A 16,067-nucleotide genomic window follows, 5' to 3' on the forward strand; every position below is an offset into this window, starting at 1 on the left:
GCTTGTAGTTTTAGTTACTATTGCTATGTAATAAATTATCTAAAAGTTAGTGGCTTAAAATAACAATGATCATTTATTCTACTCTGGATTGTGTGATTTAAGCAGAGATCAGTGGGGGAAGTTCATCTCTGCTCTAAGTCTCATCAGCCAGGGTGGCTCGCAGGGGACTAGAAAGCCCATTTACATGACTGGTAAGTTGAGGTGGGCTGCTGGCTGGGAATTCAGCCATACCTGTGGGCTGGGGACTTTAGTTCCTCTTGAGGTAGACCTCTCCACAGTGTGCTTGGGCTTCCTCATATTATGGTGGCTGGATTCCAAGAGAAATTGTGCTGATGGAACAAGATAGAAATGCATGCATTTTTACGAGCTAGCCTTAGCAATCACATAGCATCACTCCTGCTCTTTTTTACTGCTCAAGGAGTCATAAAGGACTAGGTTTCAAAGTAGGAGACATAGATTTCATCACTCAATGGGGAGGAGTGTCAAAGTCATTCTAAAGAAGAGCAAGTTGATAAGGGATATTGTTACAGCTATCTTGGAAACGTGGTTGGCTATACTCCTCCAGAAATCTCTGTATGTACAATACTACCTCTTTTTTTGGTAGCTAACCTATATGTACTAAATATAAAATGGTTCCTTCATTCTCTGCCGTTTCCTTGGGTTCCACCCATCAGGAAATCTGAGGGAGAGGGAACAGTGAGTTTGGGGTATTTACTCACCAAAATTTATCCTTGTGAGGTTGTTTTGAGCGGCTATACCCAGGACCCAAAATAGGTTAAAAACAACAACGGCAACTACAACTACAACAACCCTTGCTTGGACACCCTTCCTTTCATGTCGTTAGCCTCTGCGAGTCAGAAAAAGGGACTCCTAAGCAGTCAGAGAGAATAAAATTATGCCATCTCCCAAGAGAAGTGTTCAAAAAGAAATCTCACTATGTTTATTACAACAGCAGACCAATGTATTCCAACAGTTATCCCAATACTTCAGAAGTGCAGGTTTTCATCTCAAAGTCTTACTGAAGAAGATTAAGAAAAAAGACAAGGTTTAATGTCAAATATTACTATCACTAGCTATTTTTTCTGCTAAGATTATGATCTAAAACTTTAGAGTCAGTATAAGAAATACTAAAAAATAAGAGTGTTTACTGTAATAAAAAAAACTCCTAAAATTTCCAATTTTTGTCTAAAAATTTAAACTGTCCCAAAGGAACCATTTATTCTTTACTTTCTTATTTAGGTTCAGATCAATTAAATAGTATAATTAAATATTACATCTTGCAAAGTAAAATGATTTTCTTTCTGAAATTGGGACATAAAATCTAAGCCAGCATGAACAATTACAATCCAATAAAAAAAAGGCAAATAACCCAATTAAAAAATGTACCAGCTACCCTGACTTCTGGTTTTCAGGCCGTGTATAAGGAGCTTAACATCAGTTCGTTTTAAAAGCAAGTAAAAAGTTGAATGAACTGGAAAACCAACACCTCATGTTAGATCTGGTATAGAAATGAAGTCATAGAGAGAATCACTGTCTCCCAAACTGGGAAAAAAAACAAAAACAAAAATTAAAAAAACAGGTAAATACAGAGAATACTAATTTATGAGCAGAAACTTGCTCAAGAGCCAGTCGTGGGGGTAGAGAAACCTGAACTGTAACTGATAAATTGCTGGAGGGTCACTGTGGACAAGCCTGAGAGCTACGGGGAACTCCAGAAGCAACTGTAGTGGGTTCCCCACACTTCTGTGAGCTGTTACTCCATGAGTTCTTCAAGGTCACCACACTGACTACTGGAGGAAAATCCCCCTGTGTTTCTGGCAGGGGAAGGGAACAAGAATCATTCATTAGGTTGAAATAAGCCAAAGCACTTTGTTCTTAACAAAGCTTGCTTTCAGGAAAAACTATTTTACCAGGGCCTACCTGGCTGGGGTTTTTATCAGAGACAAATACCTCTTCTGGGGGAGGACCCAAATCCAGCTCCCTCTCACCTTCAACATGGGGAACAGAAATGGACAACTTCAAGCCCTGCGGACATCCCATCAAGTGGGGGAGAGGAAGAAGAAGCACAGGTGAAATTCACAGTCCAGGAGAACAACCTCACCAAAAGAATGAGACTTCATCAGGATTATGGAACGCTTTCCCTTCCCCCACACCTTATACTGCATTAGTAGCGACCAATTTCCTGCCCTTCTTTCCTCCTAGTGCACCATCTGCCTTTCAGCAAAAAATGACAAGGCACATCAAAAGGCAAAAAAGAGCAGAATAGGCACCAAGTATGGCAGGAATGTTGGAATTATCAGACCAAGAATTTAAAGGAACAATTAATATGCTAAAGGATTTAATGGAAAAGCAGGCAATATGCACAATAGATGGACAATGAAAACAGAGAAAGAGAAATTCTAAGAAACAATAAAAAAGAAATGCTAGAGATCAAAAGCACTGACAGAAATTTAAAAAATTAATGGGATCATTAATAGACTAGACATGGCTGAGAACACAATCAATGAGCTTGAAAATATGACAATCAAATCTAGCAATACTGAAAATAAAAGAGAAAAAGGCTGAGAAAAAATATTCCAGAACTATAGGATAATATAAAAAGTTGTGATATACACTTAATGGGGATATCAGAAGGAGAAAAAAAGAGAGAGAAGAAGTAATATTTGAAGCATAAATGACTTAGAATTTCCCCAAATTAATGTCAGATACCAAACTACAGATCCAATAAGCTCATAGAAAATCAAGCAGGATAAATGCCATAAAAACTACACACAGGCATATCATATTCAAACCTCAAAAGAAATCAAAGAGAATTTTGAAAGAAGCCCAAGGAAAAAACACTTTATGTACAGAGGAAAGAAAATAAGACTTATATCCAATGTCTCCTCAGAAATGAAGCAAGCAAGAAAACATATCAAATGAAATATTTATTGTTGAGAGAAAAAACTCATCACTCTAGAATTCAGTACTCTGAAAAGTGAAAGGAGAAGTATATACTTTTCTCAAGTAATAAAAAATATTAAGGAAATTTGTTCCAGTAACCTGCCTTGCAAGATGACAGAGGTCAGGAACTTAGATTTTCATAAAGAAAGAAAGAGCATCAGAGAATAAATAAGTAAATGTAAAGTAAAAACTTTTATTCTGCTTTTTCTTGATAGATCCAACAGTCAACAGTTTGTTCAAAACACTGTTATCAAAGTGAATTTGATTTTATATATAAATATAGATATAATGTCTATATGAAATGAAAGAAATGATAGAAAGGATTAGAGGAAAGAATTAGTAATATTTTTTTATTAAAAGGTACCTTCACTACAAGTGAAGCTGTACACAGTTATTTGAAAGTAGAATGCAATTGGTTGTAAATATATATTGCATAGTCTAGGATAGTTACTTAAAAAATAGTATAATTGGGGGCACCTGGGTGGCTCAGTGGGTTAAGGCCTCTGCCTTTGGCTCAGGTCGTGATCCCAGGGTCCTGGGATCGAGTCCCACCTCGGGCTCTTGGCTCAGCGGGGAGCCTGCTTCCCCCTCTCTCTCTGCCTGCCTCTCTGCCTACTTGTGATTTCTGTCTGTCAAATAAATAAATAAGTGGAATCTTTAAAAAAAAAAAGACCCTATTAAAAAAAATAGTATAATTGGATATACTAAGAAGGGAGAGAGAGACTGGAATCATATAAAATGCTCAATTAAAACAACAAAAGGCAGGGAAAATATGGAAGGTTAAAAACAGAAACAAAGAACAAGGGCAACAAGAAGAAAACAGAAGAAACATGATAGATATTAATCCAACTTTATCAATAATCTCCTTAAATGTCAATGTTCTAAATATACCAAGTAAAAAATGGAGATAGAGTGAATTAAAAACAAGAATCAACATAATATTGTCTATAAGAAACTCACTTAAATATAATAACACAGGTTGCCAGAGGGTGGGAGGGTAGGGATATGGTGGCTGGGTTACGGACATTGGGGAGGGTATGGGCTATGGTGAATGCTCTGAAACGTGTAAGCTTGATGATTTAGAGACCTGTACCCCTTGGGCAAATAATATACTATATGTTAATAAAAATAATTAAAATATATATAATGACACATATAGATTAAAATATGTAGGTGGAAAAAATATGCTATGCTAACACTAATAATAAAATGCCTGGAGCTACCCTCTGACCCTGCAATTGCACCACTGGGTGCTTACTCCAAAGATACAGATGTAGTGAAAAGAAGGGTCATAAGCACCCCATTGTTCATAACAGCAATGACCACAATCACCAAACTGTGGAAAGAGCCAAGATGCCCTTCTTGGATAAAGAAGATATGGTCCATATATACAACAGAATATTATGCAGTCATCAGAAAGGATAAATACCCAACTTTTGTATCAACATGGATGGAACTGGAGGAGATTATGCTGAGTGAAATAAGTCAACAGAGAAAGTCAATTATCACATGGTTTCACTTACATGTAGAACATAAGGAATAACATGGAGGACATTAGGAGAAGGAAAGGAAAAGTGAATTGGTGTAAATCGAAGAAATAGGTGAAGAGAGCTGGAAAATCCCTAAATACTTGATATTAAACAGCATACTTCTGAATATCATGTAGGTCAAAGAAAACATCTCGAGAAAAATTTAGAAATATTTTGAACTAAATACAAATGAAAATATAATTTATCAAAGTTTATGGGATATAGAGACAGCAAAAACTTTGAGGGAAATCTCCAGCATTAAATGCATATATTAGAAAAGAAAAAAGATATAAAATCAATAATCTAAATTTCAATCTTAAGAAACTAAAAAAGAGATAATTCAAAAGTAAGTAGATGATACAAGATAATAAGATTAGAAAGCAATGAAATTTGAAACATCAAATCAATAAAGAAAAATCAATGAAACCAGAAACTGATTCTTTGAAAAGATCAATAAAATTAATCAACTTCTGGTCACACTAATTAAGAAAAGAAAAATAAAACACAAATTACCAAACGAAAGAAGAGGTACCACTATGGATTCTATAACATTAAAGTGCTAGCAAAGGGATACTATGAATTATTCTGTGTCCACCAATATGATTACCTAGATGAAATGGCCAAATCTATGAAAGTTACATTCTACCAAAATACATATAAGAACTAAGTTATTAAAGAAATTTAATTAATAATTAATAATGAATAATGTTCCCAAACAGAAAGCAAAAGACCCAGATGGTTTCACTGGAAAATTCTACCAAACGTTTAAGGAAGAAATTATACCAAGTCTCTACAATCTCTTACAAGAGATAAAAGCTAAGAGAGCTTGTCCCAACTCATTTCCTGAGGTCAGCATTACCCTAATTAATACTGAAATCAGATGAAGACATTGCAATAAAAGAAAACTACAGGCCAATATCTCTCATGAACATATACATAAAAATCTACAACAAAGTATTAGCAAATCAATTCCAGTAATGTATAAAAATTTAGAAAATACAACCAAGTGGGGTTATTCCACTTATGTAGGGTTGGTTCAATATTTGAAAATCATTTAATGTAATCCATTATGTCAAGATTCTGATTAAGAAAAATCTTTCAAAAAATGTCTATTTCTTTCTTCTGCCCATTTTTAATTGGATTATTCACTTTTTGGGTGTGGAGTTTTATAAGATTTTATATATTTTGGAATCTAAGCATTTATCGCATATATCTTTTGCAGATATCTTCTCCCATCCCGTAAGTTGCCTTTTAATTTTGCCGACTTTTTTTCCTTCACTGTGCAGAAGCTTTTTATATAGAGAACAAATGATGGTTACCAGAAGGGAGTATGATGGGGGGGGGGGGGGTTGGTTTACATTTCAAGGAGGGTACCTGTGATGAGAAATGGATGATGCATGGAAGTGCTGAATTATTGTATTGTACACCTGAAACTAATATTATACTGTATGTTAACTAACTGGAATTTAAATAAAAACTTAAAAAAAAAAAAAGGACCATAACATCAATTTTGCCATACTCAACTGGTGACACAAACCAGCTTTGGTACAGTGGGGGGTGGGGTGGGGGAAGGAAAAATCACATGATCATATCAACAGATGCAGAAAAAGCATTTGATGAACAAGAAAGAGAGAGAGAAAGAAAGAATGAAAGAAAGAAAAAGAAAGAGAGAGAGAGAAAGGAAGGAAAGAAAGAAAAAGAAAGAAAGGAAGGAAGGAAGAAAATAGAGTTGGGTAGAAACACTGGGAAGAAAGAAAAGGAAAGAGGAAAAAAGGAAGGGAAAAAGGAAAAAAGAAATGAAGAAAATCCTATTCATGATGAGAACTCTCAGCAAACAAAGAATGGGGTAAATTCCTCATCTTGATAGAGAACATCTACAAAATAACTATAATTCACATAATTAGTGGTGAGAACCTTAAAGCTTTCCTGCGAACATCAAGAGCAAGACAAGGATGTTCCCCTTCATCACTACTCTTTAACACTACTAGAAATCCTAGTAATTCAATAACAAAAAATAAGTAAATAAATAAATAAATGGTATACAGATTGGAAAGAAATAAAACCATCTTTTTTCTCAGATGATACGATTATCTATGTAGAAAATCTGAGAATCAATAAAACACAATGCTTGGAAATAAGCAATTATAGCCATGTTGCAGGATACGAGGTTAATATACAAAAGTCAACTTCTCTCTTATTTAACAGTAATGAACAAGTGAATTTGAAATTGAAACACATTACCATTTGTACAGCATTCAAAAAATGAAATATTTAAGTATAAATCTAACAAAATAGATATAAGAACTATATGAGGAAAACTATAAAATTCTGATGAAAGATATCAAAAAAACTAAATAAATGTATAGATATTCTATGTTCATGGATAGGAACATTCAGTATTGTGAATGTCAGTTTTTCCCCCGATTGATGTATAGAACACAATTTCAGTGAAAAAATCCCAGCAAATTAGTGCATGAATACTGATAAAGTGAATCTAAAGTTTACATGAAAAGATAGAAGACCCAGAATAACCTATTCAAAACTGAAGGAGAAGCACTAAACTGGAGGACTGACACTACTGAACTCAAGACTTACTAACAGGAGGGGTGGATTCAAGAGTGGAATCCCATTATGCACTAAGACAACAACTGATGCCCTTTTCCCAGGAGAAAAAGTCATCTCCCAAGTGGAGTGATGCAATTTTATTTAAAATTGTGGGTGTACAAGATGAAATTCACAGCAAAATCTTTCCAAAGTTTTCTTTAAATATCTGCATTTCCTCCAAAGTTTTATTCCCCATGACACATCCCCATTTTTTTTTTCTAACATACTATCCAAAGAACAGTCATTCCAAAGTCTTCTCCATATCTCTCCTCAAATTCTCAGATGTGGGAAATCCAGGAAAAGTTTATGAAAACTCATAGGAAAAGAATATTGGTTTTTGGACTACGTGAAACTGAAAACTTTTACGAATGATAAATAGCAGAAAAGTGACATACTGAAAGAAGATATTCTCAGTGCATAAACTAAGATATAATCAATAGCTTGAATACATAAGGACCTACTGCAAATCTGTTAGACAAAGTTCTGAATTCCAACAAGAGAAATGAATAAAGGATACAGAATTGCTATTTATGAAATAAGCCTATATCATATCCTAAAATAGGAAATGTCAGTACATACTGTGAGTTTATATCTATGGGAACAATTTTCTGCTGTGACCTCAGGAAAACCCTGTTTAATGGACACATGACATAGATGAGATGAAAATCTGATATACACAAATGTCAATTTTACTGCTTTGTCTCTGACAAAAATAAAATACATCTTTTTGGCTTAATGGTTGTCTTTGAGCTGCCTGTGTTTTGTTTTTTTAACTTCTGAAAATCATTCCCTATCGTCAGATAAAAAGAAAAATATTTTGGGGGGCACCTGTGTGGCTGGAAGTTTGCTTCTCTCTCTGCCCCTCTCCCTGCTCATGCTTGCTCTCTCTCTTTCTGAAATCAATAAATAAAATCTTTTAAAAATGTTTTTGAATATTCTTCTACATAATAATCCAAGTAGGTGGATTTTATCAATTTTCTATCTAGAAATGAAAAGGTAATTTTTTCTCTCTTTTCCCTGCAGAGGTAATCTTCCATACCACAAGAGTAAGTAATAAACTCCCAAATGCTTGATTTGGGGGAGTCAGTTATAATTCTAAATATTTCTGTGATATCTAAAATGTTAATAAATGAACAGAGAGTTTCTCAAGCTCACTATTGATCTGAGAAATGAAAAGTTGGTGATAATGAGATATCACTTTTCAACCATATTTGGCAAAAAACTTTTATAAACATGAAGAGAAATAGGTATGGGAAAGGATTTGGGGTAACAAGCACCCTCATGTTCTGCTGATAGGAACATAAATTGCTGCACCTTTCCTGGAGGACAATTTAGAGACTAAGCTATCATTACTGCTCGCAGTAGTAATGGTAATAACAAGAACTAACCTGTTGCTCTAAGTGCTTTATACAGATAGACAGGTAGCTATAAAAAGGATACATATAGATATATAAAAGATATATATAGATATATAGATATACATATTTATCTAAATAAGATACTGTTATCATCTCAGTTTTACAGATGAGAAACTCAGGAAAAGAGTTCAACAGTTCATAAGAGAATGAAATAGGTTTTAAAAGTTGGAATTCTGAATTCATATTTTTTAATGATGAACATAGATAATTCTTATCAAATCCAGCAATTCCTTGCCTAAGCAAGGAATCCCCAGAAAACTCTGAAATTATAGAATAAGGTTTCACTATTCTTCTTTCAAAATACTATTAACTATTCTTTTTCTAACCTATTTCTTACTCTTATACTGTCAGACTTATTTAAACTGGAATCAGATTGTTGGTTATTTTAAAACCATGGAAAAATCTAAGAAAAATTAAAAGCCTCAAAATACACAGCTGCTTTATTTCAGCCAGGAGCACCAAAATTTTGTGATTCTTTTTCTTTCTTCTCATCCAGCCAGCCATCCATCCACCCACCTACTCATTCATATTAACAAAGTATTTAAAGCTTTATTTAGGTCTTGCATCCTAATACAAATTAACATATATTTTATCTTTTCAGGTAGTTTTTTTGTTGTACTATACTTTCTTTTCTATTACTGTTGGTACATAAAAAAGCTATCTTTTTTTTTTTGGAAATTTATCTTGTATCTAAGCAGTTAACTGAACTCTCACTATTTAAAAACTTAAGAGTTGATACTATTGGATCTTGAGTAGCTCAAATATCATTCTGGCCTCAAATTATGGTAACTATGCTTCCTTATTTTCAGAGTTAAGTCATTTATTCCTGTTTATACCCCACTGTTTGTCCAAACATTTCCAAATGTTTTTAAAGTAATGGTATTTGTATGTTTCCTTTCTTATTGCTGATTTAAATAAAAGTATTCCTGGCACTTCCCTTTAAAGACATTTTTGGGATGTAGAGGAAGCATTTTCTGTTTCTACAATAGGTCATTAATTTTATTCAATGTCTTTTAAATACCTATTGAGAATACTGTGGTCTATTTTATTAGATCTATTGATATGATGCAGGCACATTGGCCAGAACATCCCCATGTAGTTTTCAAAGGGTCATTATCATTATTTTAATATAATGCTCAATCTCATTTGACAAAATGTCATTTAGGCTTTCACACTATATTCATGAGATGAATTTATATCTACCAATTATTTGCTATCTTGCTAGATTTTGTTCTTAAGAGTATGTTAGCTCCAAAAAAATAAATTGAAAAGATTTTTGAACTTTTTACGTTGTCAAATAGTTTATATAACAAAATATTTATCTGGTTCCTGAAAACTTGAAAAAAAAACAGTAAAATTATCTGTCCCTAATATCCTTTTTTGGTGGGGGAGGGTGAAGTTGGTGGCTATTGATTTACATGTTTGCAAACTTAGTGGATCTACTTAGGTTTCCTAGATCTTACTAGTTTTGATTATTTCTATTTTACCAGAAATGTTCCATTTAACTGAATTCCATTAAATATATATGATTTCAACATGGAATGCCATTTCAAAATATTTCTTTATTATCTGCTATTCTCTTTCTCATTTCTAATTTTAGTTTTATCATTATTCTTCACTGATACATTCTAGAGATTATCCATTGCTTTTCGACATTATCCAGTTTGTACTTCCCTCTCCTTTATATATAACAGTTCTGCTATTTTTCTTTTCTAAGTTTTATGAGGGTGTGAAAAGAATGAAAAGGAATGCATTATTTTCTTTTTGTATGGAAAATTTTTATATGTGTTTGTTTCTCCCATTATAATAGAGCATCAAAATTGTTTTTTTCTAATTTTGGCAAATTGATCTGTTGGCACTTAAAAGAAGAGCTCTTGGAACTATATACCAATTTTGTTTCTCATTTTTCTCTTTGCTTTTGACTTGATATATTTTAATGGTATATTATTTTGAGCATTATAGTTTACGATTATTATATCTTCATGACAGAGCAAACTTTTTCAAAAAGTACTTACCCTTTTTACTCTTAAGATTTGCCTTGAATTATTATGATCTTTTTACAAAGTAACACTTGTTATTCTCTCTTTTTTGTTGCATTTGACTGATAAATATTTGCATATCTTTTCACGTGCATCCTGTTATTCATAGCCTTGGTTTTTGTTTTAACTCTGATATCTTTATGGGCTTTTAGTTCAAGGTACATGTTACTTGGTTTGACTTCTGCCCGTCTTCCTATAAATTTAAACCTTACCAAGTCTCCACTAGGGGTAGATTTGGACCATTCATCTCAATAAACACTTCACTTCATGAATAAGCCCTGGGGTGCCAATCACACTTTAAGAAGAAACAGAGACTCTGTATGCCTGGTTGAGCAAATGATGAGTTAGGGAAATAAACTCAACTTCAACTGTTTTGTGCACTTCCCTTTTTCCATAAGTATTGTAGAATACTTGTTTTCTCAACCTTAAACAGCTTTTTGGAAAGAGCTGGACTTCAGGGAAGTGTTCAAAATGAACAATAGTAATTTCTCTGGTTTAATCACCACTTTTATAGACTTCTTCCTGAATATATCCTCTTCGTGATCATTCCAAGTCAGGTAATGTTTTGAAGTTGGGCAACATATAAAATTTATAAGACTCTCCAAGTAGGAGATGTTTAAAAACTCAGAGTATAGCCCCAACTAGTGTTTGGAACGAGTGCTTTGTCTCAGATCTGTATATAAAATGCATATATAGGGCACCTGGGTGGCTAAGCTGGTCAAAGATCTGACTGTTGATTTTGGTTCAAGTCATGATCTCTGGATTGTGGGATCAAGTCCTGAATTGGGATCTGGACTGGGTGAGGAGCTGGTTGAGATTCTCTCTCTGCCCCTCCCACCCCTCTAAAATAAATGAATGAGTGAATAAATAAATAAAATGCATACATAACCTTTTTATACTATTTTTTTTGTATTATAAAAGAACTGTTATTTTCAAACTTTTAGTCCTCATACCCTGATAATTCTGTGAAACAAATCAAGTTAAAGTGACCACAACTGTGTTATTACACACAAAGGATTATTTGTAAAGATATTCTTTCCTACCACCGCAAGCTGGGAAGTGCATCAAGTCCTGAGGCTCATGAGTAGCTGCCGTAACAAGAGTGAGCCTGGGCTGTGGGAGATAAATCATCCTGAAGCCAGCCACTCAAATGAATGGCAGTCAGCTCTGAACCAGTCACTGCTAAACCTCTTATTGCTTCCAGTGACTGTTATCCACACACATTCTAATTCATCATAGATCCAATTCCACAAAATGTTTGTAAAGCTGTACAGCTTGGCTCTATACATTTTTCATTTCTAAACACCTGCACCACATCAAGTTTATCAAAGCATATCCATTTAAACATCCATTAGAATTATACAGCGACCTCTTCCTAAGTTTCAGTTCGAACGTTTCTATTTATAGTGATCCCCCACCAATATAATATGTCTGAGTCCAAAAGGTAGCTTGTTAGGCCAGTCAAAATTGTCCTTGAATGTTCTAAAAATTATATTTAAACTGCTAGACCCCAGCCACATAGGTCCCAGCTAGTGATGTTCTTTTGTTTCTCTTGAACTGTGGGCTATTATCTCTCTTATCCTGTTATTGGAAGCTAAGGTATACTTAAAAGGAAAGAAAGATGTTTTACTGGGTGACTGACATACAACAATTCCTTTTTTCTCTCTCCATTCTCTCTCTCTCTCTTATTTTTTTATATTTTCACTGGGTCCATGCAGTGGAATTCTGTTGGTTAAATATAGGAGTATAAGAGAATGTAACTGTATATATATTGATGAGCTAATGTCTCTTCTACTTCTTCTTCTTCTTCTTTTTTTTTTTTCCTTCAGTGGGGGAGAGAGGCAGAGGGATCAGGAGAGAGGGAATCTCAAGCAGACTCCATGCCCAGCACAGAGCCTGACATGGGGCTTGACCTCACAACCCTGCGATCAGGACCTGAGCCAAAATCAAGAGCTGACGCTTCACTGACTGAGCCACTCAGGCACCCATCTCCAGAAGAGATCAATGTGTGCAGATTCTCAAGGTCGGAGGGAACATGCCGAATACTAAAAACTGATGTGAAAAGAGACCAAAAAATGAGGGAAGCAAAGTTAAATGACTCACCCATGGCACCGTCCACTAGCATCAGAATCTAGAAGTCCTATATATCTGAACACAATCCCTGTTTTTCCAGTTACCCTACAACATGCCTGAAACTGAGATTTGTGTGGCAAACAGTGGCAAACTGGAGTTCTTTCACTGCTGGTTTCTTTGTACAACTTTGATTTGTCCCATGAGCCCATGCTGAAGCTTGACTCTGGACCCATACCTCCCCTGTCATAGGACAATTTGTTTCAGTCACTTGGTTTGACAAGCTTTTCTCAATGTATAACTGTGCAGAAACCTGTGACAAGCATATGTTCAAACACACACAGTGGATCTGATCTAAACTGTTAGAGTTTTTTGAGTTTGTAGATTTTCCCCAAAAGTTGGTTTTTTGTTTTTGTTTTTTTACAATAAATGAATAAGTATTGAATACTCAATGTATGGTCCAATAATACCCTCTTATATAGTCCCAGTGACAATTGGTTGAATCACTTAAATCTCTAAGCCAGATTTCCCAATTCTAAATTACTCCGCCCCCTTTAAAAATAGGGTTCTTGGGGCGCCTGGGTGGCTTAGCCATTAAGCGTCTGCCTTCAGCTCAGGTCATGATCCTGGGGTCCTGGGATCGAGTCCCACATCGGACTCCTTGCTTGGCGGGCAGCCTGCTTCTCCCTTTCCCACTCCCCCTGCTTGTGCTCCCACTCCCTCTCTTACTGTCTCTCTCTCGGTCAAATAAATAAATAAAATCTTAAAAAAAAATAAAATTAGGGTTCTTATTACCCACATGTATTGGCAACTTTCTGACTCACATTTTGCTGCTTTTGAAACTAGGGATATATCTAGAAACATACATATCCAGAAGCAGGCTTTTCCAGGTATTAATGTGAATGCTGCAATGAATATAGAATCAGAGAACGAGACTTGTTGTGTGATTCCCTTCCCATGCAGTGGAAAACTAATTTACTTAATTGCCCGTGCTTAAGGGAAATGTCATCAAGTATGGCTTCCTGTTTTATACTGATGAGAGAATATTAAGTTACTAATGGCACAAGTCAGAAAAAAAAATTCACAGGCCATGAACTAGCATGCTAGAGAAAGAACAGGTGATGGAATTAATTTATGAAATGTCATGTTTTAGATGCCTGACTCTGGTGAAAAGATGACTTTCTACTTTATATAGGACCTACAGGTAAGGCAGGAGCAGGTAAATTACACGAAAAGCTCAAATATTCCTTATTCCAAGCTCCTCTTACAGAAAGCGGTAATCTAACTCAGGCTAAAAGTGAGCCCTTCTTTAAGTCTCTCATTACATACTTCTTCTAGCATTAGTTAAGATGGAGGACACTGTATTGGATAAAACACCATCAACAATTTAAGATCCGGCAGTTAAATCACAAACACAATTATCTACATTAGATAGCAAAGGTAACTAATGTTTCTTTTTTTTTTTTTTTTTAAGATCACAAGTAGGCAGAGAGGCAGGCAGAGAGAGGAGGAAGCAGGCTCCCCACTGAGCAGAGAGCCTGAAGTGGGGATCCATCCCAAGACCTTGGGATCATGGCCTGAGCAGAAGGCAGAGGCTTAACCCACTGAGCCACCCAGGTGCCCTGTAACTAATGTTTTAAATAAGATTCTTTATCTAAGAATTAAGGTTATGACAAGAGCTGGGGTAGAAGAGAATCCTTTTTCAGACTTGGTAAGGGGACTTTATGAAGGTATCATTCTAGTCTTTTGTCTTTTCCTTTACCTTCCCCCAAGAAAGGCAAATGACAAATCCTGGGTATGGAGTAGAGTTGGCTAAGAATACTGGCATATGCCTCTTCCTAGTGCAACAGAAGAAATCTGTGACTTTTTTTTAAAAAGGGCATTTAAAATAATCGTGAAAGAAATATTAATAGGTTGTAGCAATTGGTGAAGTTCTCGAAAGCCTTGAATCAGAATAATTAGGGAAACTAGAACTTCTAAAATGAAGTAAGCCAGATGATAGAAAAAAGAAATGACAATGAAATTGTACTTTACTGTGCTAGGTATGGAAACATCTCTGCCTTTTTTTTTTTTTTTCCTTTTAAGAGAGCATCTGTTTTAGTTACTAGGTCTGCTGTACCAAAGTAACACAAACTGAGTAGCTTTAAGCAACAGAATTTCATCCCCTGGTGGTTCTAGAGGCTAGAAGTCTGAAGTCAAGCTCCTGTCCAAAATCTCTAGGAGAAGATCCTTCCTTGCCTATTGAGACTTCTGGAAGCTGCAGACATTTCCTGGCCTATAAAAGCATAGCTTTGATTTCTGCCTGTGTCTTCACATTTCCACCTTCCCTGCGTGTCGTGTCTTTTCATAGTGTTCTCTTTGTATGTTTTTGCCAAAATTTCCCTCTTTGAAGTGTTTGTTATTGAGGGATAGTTCATAAACAGTATTCTATCAGTTTCAGGTGTACTGCCTAGTGAACCTCCAATTACATACATTACAAAATGCTCACTGTGGTAAGTGTAGTTCGCTTTGGTCACCATAGCAAGTTATTACAATATTTCTCCATATTTCTCAAGCTGTATTTTTTATCCTAAGACTCATTTTACAATTCCAAGCTTATATCCCTTTATCCCCATCATCAAATCTCTCTCTCTCTTATAAGGAGATCAGTCTTATTGGATCAGGCCTCATTCTGTCACTGTAACTTAAGTGTATCTTCAATAACCCTAATTTCAAATAAGGTCACCCTGTGAGCTAGTGGTGTAACTAAAAAAAAATTCCTGTCAGCTACCATACTTACACTCAGAACACACTACAAGACTTCTGATACGAGAGGTATATATATCCACACCAAGGAACCCTCTGACACAAGTTGAATGTCCTATAATTCAGTTCTGAAACTATCTGCCTGAACTCAGATGCCACGAGTGAAGAAGAGCTTAGTCCCAGAGGATCCTCTCCCCTACTTTAGATACCAATTACAAGGCTCAGACTGCTACCTGCACCTTTGACCAACTGGCTGTAAACCGGGGATCCCATGACCCACTGCTTAGGTTCAGTCATTTGCTAGCACAGCTCACAGAATTCAGGGCATGCACCAGTGAACTAGAAAGGATATAATAAAGGAGGAAGATTAACACCCAGATGAAGAGGTACTAGGAAGGGGTGTGCCACCCTCCCAGCATGTGGATGTGCTCGCCAACTTACGAAACCCCACACTTTTGGGATTTTAACAGACACTTCATCACACAGGTCCAATCAATTATGAATTCAGTCTCTAGCTCTTCTCCTCTTCTCAGAGAATGAGTGATAGAGCTAAAACTTCCAAGCTTCTAATCATGGTTCTTCTGCTGAAGAACCAGCCTTCATCCTCAAGCTGTTTCAAAGCCCACAGAGAGACACGTTATTAGAAGAAAAGCATTCCTATCACCCAGGAAATTCCAAGGGTTTTAGGAGCTCTGTGGCAGGACCCAGGAGCAGAAATC

At 35.5% G+C, this 16,067-nt stretch overlaps 1 protein-coding gene across 1 annotated transcript in view; it reads right to left on the reverse strand.

Annotated features, from left to right (window-relative positions):
- Positions 1-16,067, reverse strand: part of CNTN3 (contactin 3) — a 336,483-nt gene that overhangs the window by 48,556 nt on the left and 271,860 nt on the right. The window lies entirely within an intron of this gene.

The sequence above is a fragment of the Mustela erminea genome, chromosome 1, assembly GCF_009829155.1.
Source record: "Mustela erminea isolate mMusErm1 chromosome 1, mMusErm1.Pri, whole genome shotgun sequence".
Lineage (NCBI taxonomy): Eukaryota > Metazoa > Chordata > Mammalia > Carnivora > Mustelidae > Mustela > Mustela erminea.